This window comes from Oryctolagus cuniculus, chromosome 21, assembly GCF_051225735.1.
Source record: "Oryctolagus cuniculus isolate XC-2025 breed Fujian yellow rabbit chromosome 21, ASM5122573v1, whole genome shotgun sequence".
Classification (NCBI taxonomy): Eukaryota; Metazoa; Chordata; class Mammalia; order Lagomorpha; family Leporidae; genus Oryctolagus; species Oryctolagus cuniculus.
Window position 1 is genome coordinate 5,694,027 of NC_142887.1, and position 9,304 is coordinate 5,703,330.

General features: G+C 52.2%; 1 long non-coding RNA gene across 1 annotated transcript; it reads left to right on the forward strand.

Moving 5' to 3' along the window:
* The first annotated feature begins 432 nt into the window (after window positions 1–432).
* On the forward strand, window positions 433–8,471 carry LOC149119811 (uncharacterized). The gene is made up of 4 exons (XR_016227041.1): window positions 433–1,227; window positions 4,945–5,161; window positions 5,792–5,945; window positions 7,870–8,471. It is a non-coding gene; the product is annotated as an uncharacterized LOC149119811 (long non-coding RNA).
* The last annotated feature ends 833 nt before the right edge of the window (window positions 8,472–9,304 follow it).

Below are 9,304 nucleotides of genomic sequence, written 5' to 3' on the forward strand. Positions count from 1 at the left end.
CTGTTCTCTGTGCCCCTGTGTGTGTGACAGTGATGCTGTTTCTGTGCCCGTGTGTGTGTGGCAGAGTTCTCTGGATTTTCTTGTATACGTAAGTGCCCAAGTTTCTTCCCTGGTGTGTGCTTGGGACTTTTCTCAGGGCCCAAGTGTGTCTGTATGTTGTGTACAAAGTATATTTCCGCTGGACTATGCTGGCCTCCTGTCCTGGCCTCCAGCAGCGAGATCATCTGGAAGGATAAACCAGATCATCCCACTCCCTGGACAAATTCTTCTTAGGGTTCTGCATAGTCAGGTTCTTTCTTTCTTTTATCTGAAAGGCAGAGATACAGAGAGAGACAGAGAGGGGGAGACAGAGAGGGGGAGACAGAGAGAGAAAGGTCTTCTATCTGCGGGTTCACTTCCCAAGTGGCCACAGCTGGGGCTGGGGTAGGCAGAAGTCAGAAGCTTCCTCCGGGTCTCCCACGTGGGTGCAGGGGCCCAAGCACTTGGGCCGTCCTCTGCTGCTTTCCCAGGCCACAGCAGAGAGCTGGATCAGAAGTGAAGCCGGGACTTGAACAGGAGTCTGCGTGGGATGCTCACGTCGCAGGCTACAGCTTTACCACCTCTCAGGTTCTTAACTAGCAGAGAAACCTACTCCTCCAGCTCGATTAGGTAGAAAGCAGAGCCAGTACGGCCATGGCTCCCACACCCCAGTGTGCACATCACCGGCGTCTTGTGAAAGAAAACACAGGGCTGACCCTGCAGGTCTGGGTGGGGCCTGGGCCTGCATTTCCATCGCACCCGATGGAGCCGGTTCCCCAGGCGGCCAGTGTGGCCAGCAGGAAGCCCCTAGACCCTTCCTGGGTGCTGAGAACCTGGGGAACAAATGCCCGGACCACGCCAGTGCCTCCTGACAGAGGCTGGGGGCGGTGCTCATCGGGACCGCCGCTCGGACCCCGGTCCTGGGAGCTGGGCCTGAGTGCTCTTTCAAGGCTCCCCTGCAGCAGGCCTCTGGACCTCAGAGCTCACAAATGGATCCTACCCAGCTCCATCCTCCTCCTGGAGTGGGGGCTCAGGAGGGTTCTGATTGGTGAGCCAGGGTCACATGACAGCCTGGCTGCAAGTGATGCTGGGAAAGGCCGGATTTGGTTTCCGAGATGGCAGATGCCCAGGAGGGGACCCAGGGACGGGCAGAGGCTGCGGAAATCCTGGTCAGCTTCTCCCAGAGCCTGCACAGCTCACGAGAACAAGGTGCTTCCTGCTTCAGCAACAGTCACCCTTCGAACCTGCACACCGGGCGCACCCCTCCTGGGTTCCGGAACGTTCTCCCTCTTCCCTCCCCCTCGGAGAGGCTCTGACCGCCCCCGCCAGCCCAGAACACAGCCCCAGGCCAGGGCCTCACGTGAGCTCCTCGAACTCCGCTGCCCCGGCCCCGACTGCGGGAGCAGTGTGGCTGCTGGGCCTACGGTGCCGTCCGGGAAGGTGCTGGTGCGGCTGCGCGGGCGGGGCTGCTCTTCTGCGTGCGGGGTCTGTCCCTCCACCACCTCGGGTTGGGGTGATGCGGACACCGAGTGTGGGGAGGGGGCCCAGCACTGGGGTCTGCCCTGTCTGCGCAGTGGAGGGAAACGCCCCTCGCGTTCTCCCAGCAGCTCGGTCCCCATGCTGGGGAGGTGAGCCCAGCGGCTCAGGGAAGGCAGATGCGCGAGGCCCTGGGGCCACTCTCGGGAACGGCGCTGCTGCCTCTCACGTCCCCTGCGTGACCCCGGGGTATTCAGCCGATTGGTCCCCAGGAAGGACACGCGGCTGTGGCAGGTGGCGTCCGGTGCTTTGGAGACTGGGCAGAGTGGGCCCTGTGGATACCTGGGGATGCCTGAAGCCAAGGGGCGCCCCTCTGCTGAGTGCTTGCTCAGGCTGGGGACTGTTGATGCGGGCTGGGTCTGCGCTGAGCTGAGGGACGAAGTGGGAGTCCTTCACCCACACCTGTCACCTGCCCAGGAACGAGGGGCTGAGCCTGTGACAGGGAGTGTGTTTCAGGGTGGGGAGAGCGCAGAGAATGAACTTGAACTGGAGGCGTCGCAGCCCAGCTGTGTGGCCGACGTGAGCAGTGTCAGCAGAGCCTGAGAGAGAGAACCCGTGGCCCTCATCAGGCAGGTGTCTCCTGGTTCCCTGACCCAGGATGAACGAGGTGGGCAGTCGGGGAAACGCACCCATGCCTGGTGGAAACTGCAACACACAGGAAGGCAGTGGGCAATTCCCGCTGAGACTCCGAGGACAGCTTCGACATCTGGGGGTCTGTTCACTGTCGCTCACATGACCTACACTGATGTTATGTTCAAGAATTAGCGTAATATTTTACTTTTAATTTTTAAAGATTTTTATTTACCTGAAATGTAGAGTTACACAGAGAGATAAGGGGAGGCAGACAGAGAGAGAGAGAGAGAGAGAGAGAGAGAGGTCTTCCATCCTATGGTTCACTCCCCAATTGGCCGCAATGGCCAGAGCTGTGCTGATCCAAAGCCAGGAGCCAGGAGCCTCCTCCAGGTCTCCCACGCGGGTGCAGGGCCCAAGGACTTGGGCCATCTTCTACTGCTTTCCCAGGCCACAGCAGGGAGCTGGATCGGAAGTGGAGCAGCTAGGACTCGAACCGGTGCCCACATGGGACGCCGGCACTGCAGGCAGCGGCTTTACCTGCTACGCCACAGCACTGGCCTCTTACTTTTTGTTAAGAAAGAACCTGAAAATTTGAGTGCAAAACCTTCCAGGTTTGTACCGAATACGTTGACTGACCAACAATTAACTAATTCCATTTTTAACAACTCTGTTCAGTGATTGTAAAGCTTAGGTTTAGTTTTCACGCCAGGAACCTTCCCTGCCCTCCCATGGCCTGGGTACGAGGTTTGCCCAGAGCCCCTCCATTCAGAAACAGATGCAGCCGACGTAGGAAGGTTGCTAAGCAGTGGGCGCTTGCGGCCGTGGGAGCAGACCCGGCCAAGGACAGGAGAAGGCTGCCCAGCACTGGTCAGCGCCCGCTGGGCTGTGGTCCGCTTGTGCTCAGAGAACAGGAGGTCAGCGTGAGGGCGATAAGCCAGAGAACTAAGTCAGGGCGCAGAGTACAGCGGGATCCTCTCACACTCGCCTCGCTACTGCAGTCGATCTACACTCAGCGGCAGAGACCGCAGGGTTGTTGTTTTCATAAATATTTGTTTATTTACTTGAAATGCAGAGTTACACACACACATACACACACACACAGATCTTCCATTCTCTGGTTCACACCCGAAAGGGCCATAACGGCCAGGGCTGGGCCAGGTCGTAGTCAGGGTCTCTCTCCTGAGTGTCTGGGGCCCAAGCACTCAGGCCATCTTCTGGTGTCTTCCCAAATGCATTAGCAGGGAGCTGGATTGAGAGCGGAGCAGCCAGGACTTGAACCAGCATCCATATGGGATGCCAGTGCTGCAGGCCAGGGCTTTAACCCGCTGTGCCACAATGCTGGCCCCAAAGAGCAGTTTTTAAATCGCTTGAGGGGCCAGTGCTCTGGCATAGCAGGTTAACGCCCTGGCCTGCAGTGCCAGCTTCCCACATAGGTGCCAGTTTGAGACCCAGCTGCTCTACTTTCTATCCAGCTCTCTTCTATGGCCTGGGAAGGCAGTAGAAGGTGGCCCAAGTCCTTGGGCCCCTGCACCCACGTGGGAGACCCAGAAGAAGCTCCTGGCTCCTGGCTTCGGATCAGCATGGCTCTGGCCCTTGCAGCCATTTGGGGAGTGAACCAGCAGATGAAAGACCTTTCTCTCTTTCTCTATCTCACTTCTCTCTTATAACTCTGCCTTTCAAATAAATAAAATAAATCTTTTTAAAAAAATAATCACTTGGGTGATGTAAGTCAAAAGCCCAAACTCTGAGGAGCTGAGCGCATGGGGCTCTGAGTATCTTGCCCGCTGTGGATGAGCCCTGTGTATAAGATTTTATTTCTCATTCAATGAGATGCGCATTTCATCTGGTGCTCAATGGAAAACAAACCAAACCAAGCCCGACCCGATCCAGTCCTGGGCGGTGTCAGTGATTTTCTGAGCTGGACCTGAGCTGAAGCCTGCGCCCTGGTGCTGGTGTCTATCCCGGCTGGCGCCGTGCTTCAGCACACCGTGCCATGCCATGGCTGCCGAGGGCTGGGGCCGGAGTGGAGAGGGCGCTGGCTGGGTGCATGGCGGCTGTGCACCGTCTCGGAGCCCCAGCCTCCCATCAGCAGAGTGCTGGTGACAGTCCAGATCGGTGCCGCCTCACCCGGGGCACCGGAACAGAAGAGAAAGGGCGCAGAAGAGAGAGGAGACGGAACACGGACTCGCAGCCAGATGGAGTTATTCAGAGAAAATAGAGTCACAGAGGTTGAGGCAGAGGCCCCGAGCCCAGGGGCTGGGCAGGGGGGTGGTGGGGTCCCTGGCGGCCATGAGCTTCTCCACGCTGCTTCACACGTTTGGCCCCCCAAACCCGAGGAAGAATGCAGGGTGTGAGACGAACTGGCGTCTTGAGAGAAGCCAGGGGCGGCAAGAACCTAAAATGCCTGAGGCTTTTGTCCTTGTCCCATCAGTAGTGAGCACCTGCCTCCCCCGGGCCCTCAGGCCAAGGCCCGTGCCGCAGTAGGAGCTGTGGCGCTCATGTCACACGCACAAGCCGGCCTCAGCGTTAAGGGTGCAGGGGAGAGGGAAACCCGTCCGGCCCTGTTTGGGGCGCCGGCTGCTGGCGCCCGGGTTGGAAGGCTCTCATCAGGCACTTCCCCGCCCCTCCCCAGGAGGGCCCTGGGCTGAAATAACTCCGTCACTGTCCTTTTTCGTTCCTGAGGCCGTATTTCTTACCACTTCAGTCCTGATGTTTCAGCCTGCATTGTGGAAGATGAACAGGAACTGGAGCTGCTATTTATTATTTTTAAAGATTGAAATTGATTTTCGCGTTTCATAAATCTCGTCTTTCACACAGGCAACGGGTTATTAACGTCCGGTTGGCACACTCATCGCTCGCTCTTCACGTCTCATTTCTCCCGCTCACTGTCGGTGAGCAGCGTCTCCTTGAGGTTTGAGTTAACTCAGTGCAATTTACACCTGACAGAGAACAAAGTGTTCAGACTCACGGTGGTTTCCCATTTCCGCGGTCGCCTGTGCCAGCAGCTGCGATTTTTTCCCTGTGCTTTTTAAAGGTAAATGCATCACCTTAAGGCGAAGGGCTCAGTGGCATCAAGCATTCACGGTGTTGTGCCAGCACCACCTCCATCTAGTGCCGACATGTTTTCATCACCCCAAGAGGACAGCCTGGATCTGTCACTCACTCCACGGTACCTCTCCCTGCGTTGGCCACTGGCCATCTGCATTCTGTCCCCGTAGTTCTCCCTGTCCTGAACATCACATGTAAGTGGACCCATACACTAGGAAGCCTTCTATTTCCAGTTTATTTCACTTAGCAAAGCATTCTTTTTTTTTTTTAACAGGCAGAGTGGACAGTGAGAGAGAGAGACAGAGAGAAAGGTCTTCCTTTGCCGTTGGTTCACCCTCCAATGGCCGCCGCGGCCGGCGCACCGCGCTGATCCGATGGCAGGAGCCAGGAGCCAGGTGCTTCTCCTGGTCTCCCATGGGGTGCAGGGCCCAAGCACCTGGGCCATCCTCCACTGCACTCCCTGGCCACAGCAGAGGGCTGGCCTGGAAGAGGGGCAACCGGGACAGAATCCGGTGCCCCAACTGGGACTAGAACCCGGTGTGCCGGCGCCGCTAGGCGGAGGATTAGCCTAGTGAGCCGCGGCGCCGGCCGGCATTCTTGACTTTTGTCTCTGTAGTTTCGTCAGCACTCGGTTCCGTTCTGTGGATGAACGATATTCAACTGTGTGTGTTTATATGCTCATTCCTCCATGAGCGTTTGCCGCCTTTCCACATTCAGCTGTTGGAACACTCGTGCACACGTATTTCTTTAATACCTGTCTTGTTATTGGGGTAAGTACTGGCATGGAATTGCTGTGTTTAACTTTATTTTTTAGAGCAGATTTATTTTATTTAGTTGGAAGGCAGAATTATAGGTCAAGAGGAGATCTTTCATCCCCTGGTTCACTCCCCAAATGGCCACAGCAGCCAGGGCTGTGCCAGGCTGAAGCCAGAAGCCAGGAGCTTCTTCTGGTTCTCCCACATGGGTGCAGGGGCCCAAAGACTTGGGCCATCTTCTTGCTGCTTTCCCAGGTGCATTAGCAGGGAGCTGGACTGGAAGTGGGGCAGTCGGGACTTGAACTGGTGCCTGTATGAATGCCGGCATTGTAGGCTGTAGCTTAACTTGCAACGGCACAGCGCCAGCCCCTGTGTTTAACTCTGTGAGGAAGCCCCAGGCTTCTCCACGGTGGCCACATCCTTGTACATTCTCACCAGCATGGTACAACTATGCCGATTTCTCCACATCCTTGACCATATTTTTGTTTTTCGTTGTTATTTTTTGCTTATAGCCATCCTTGTGGATATGAACTGTAGTTTTGATATCCATTTCCCTAATGCTACTGTTCATTTTTCTTATGCTTGTCCTTTTATATATATTCTTTTGAGAAAATGTATTTGAGTCTCTGCCCATTTTAGAACTTGGGTTGTCTATTAGTCGTTGAGTTATAAGAGGTCTTTATACGTTCTGGGTTCTTGACCTTTCTTTATGAGATAAATGATTGGAAAATGCTTTCTCACTCGCAGGTTTCTTTTTACTTTAGTGCACTTTATGCACAAAAGATTTTATTTTTGAAGTATAATTCATCCCTTTGCAGTGTGTGCAAATACATACACCTAAGAATCCTCTCTCAAGTGCAGAGTCATGACAATTAATCACTGTTTTCTTCTAAGAATTTCATGTTTTTCACTCCTGTGTTTAGGCTGTGGACCTGTTTTGAGCTGATTATTTCACACGGTGTGGGTGGAAGTGGAACTTCGTAATTTCGCGTGGGGTGGTCTACTTTTCCCAACACTGCTGACGAGGCTGTTCTTCCCCAGTGAATGGTCTCGGCACATCTTTCAGACTGACCAAATTCAACTTGACCGTAAATGCAAGGGTTTCTTTAGGCGCTCTCTACTCCATCGGTCTAGGTCTGTCTTTATGCTAGTATTGTGCCATTTTGCTTACTATAACTTCGTCATAATTTTTGAAATCAGTAAGAATAGAAACTCCATCTTTGTTCTTTTCCAAGACTGTCTTGGCCATTCAGTTTCCTTGAGGTGCCACATGAATATGAGAAGGGATTCTTCTATATCTGAAAAACATACTCACTGGATTGTGGTAGGCATTGCATTGCATCTGTGGGCAGTTTGAGCAGCACTGCCACTTTAGCAATGCGAACTTCCAGTCTCATGAGGATGGATGTCTTTCTACTATTTGGAGATTCTGTATCTTTTCTCAGTAATATTTTACAGTTTTCAGTGTACAGGTCTCTCACTTCCTTGGTTAAATTTATTCCTTTATATGCTATGATGAACGTAATTATTACGTTCATTTCTTTTCCAGAGTGTTCTCTGCTATTGTATACAAACACAGCCTTTTTTATGTGTTGATCTTACACCTTGCAACTTCGCTTAATTCACTTAATTGTGTGTGTGTGTGTGTGTATTCTTTGCGATTTTTTAAATATATAGAATCATGTCTACATCTATGAATGGAGATAGCTGACTTCTTCCTTTCCAATTTGGATGCCTTTTGTCTTTTTCTTTGTATGTATCGCTCTGGCAAGAACTGCCCATGTAATGTTGAACAGCAGTGGTGTCAGTTAGCTTACCTGTTTTGTTCCTGATCTTAGAAGAGAGTTTCAGTTTCTCACTATCGAGTCTATTATTTGCTGTGATTTTTCATGAGTGTTTTATTATTATTCTAATATTATTCGTAATTTTTGATTCCTAGCGTCTGAGTGCTTCTGTCACGAGAAGCTGCTGGACTTTTGTCTGATGATTTTTCTGCATCAGTTGAGATGGTCCTGCGGCTCCCCCTCCCCTACTCCAGTGAAAGACATGTGGCACCCCTGTTTTCCTGTGTCCAACCACCGTTGCACACTTGGGACAAGCTGTTTGGCCGTAGTGTATAATATTCCTACTGTGCTTCTGTTCGCTAGGATTTTCATCTATGTTTGTGAGAGAAACTGTTGTGTAGTTTTCTTCTGGTGTGGTTTGTCTAGATTTGGTATCGCCACGATGCCGGTCTCCTAGAGTAAATCTGAAAGTGTTCCCTCTTCTATTTTGAAAGAAGCCTTAAAAGAATCAGTTAAATCTTTCCATGTTCGCTGCGCTTCACCGGCGAGGCTCTCTGGCCCTGGCGGTCCTTTGCTGGGAGTCTGCGTGGCTGACTGTCTCCCGGCTGCACGTGTGCTTAGATGTTCTATTCTCCCCTTCAGTTTGGTCATTTGTGTGTTTCTAGGATATTGCTCATTTCATCTTCTGCTATCTAAATTTTTGACAAAGTTGTTCATAGTAATCTCTTATAGTGATTTCCATTTCTGTAACAACAGTAGTAATACATATACAGTATTAAATACATATACAGTAGTAAAATACATATAATTTATATGTATTTTCTCTTATTTAATAAAATTTTGTCAAGGGGGTTGATTTTTTTTTAAAAATAGCTTTTCATTGATTCTATGAAGACCCTTAAAAAGTTGATGAAAAATGCATGTTATGAAAACATCTATGCATGGATTTTATTTTTTTGTACCAAGTTTTCCTTCCATTTTCTCACTCGCTTTCCCTGTAGATGTCCTGTGCGTCATGGAAGTAGGTTCCCCTCTCTTACCTTGTCTTTTTCATATGCACTCGTGGAAAGACACTTGGGTACCCGCATACAGTGGGACATCCTTTTGAAACTCTGTTTTTCAAAAAGATTGATTGATTTATTTGAAAGGCAGAGATGTGGGGTGGTGGGGGGCAGGTTTCTTCCATCTGCTGATTCACTTCCCAAATGACCACTCTGGCTGGAGCTGGGCCTGGCCGAAGCCAGGAGCCAGGAGCTTCTTCTGGGTCTCCCACATGGGTGCAGGGGCCCAGGCACTTAGGACATCTTCTGCCGCCTTCCTAGGTGCATCAGCAAGGAGCTGGATGGGAAGTGGAATAGCTGGGACTCAACTGGTGTCCATATGGGAAGCCGGCACTGCAGATGGTGGCTTTGACCACCAGGCCACAATCCACCCCCCCCCCCCCCCCGGCTTTGAAACTCTTGCGACAGCCTTACAGCTGGACATGTTCCCCGCCTCCATTCCCACCCGTACTTCCTGCTCCTGTCCCACCTGCCCCCACTCCCGGGCCTACTTCCTGCTCCTGTCCCACCTGCCCCCACTCCCGGGCCT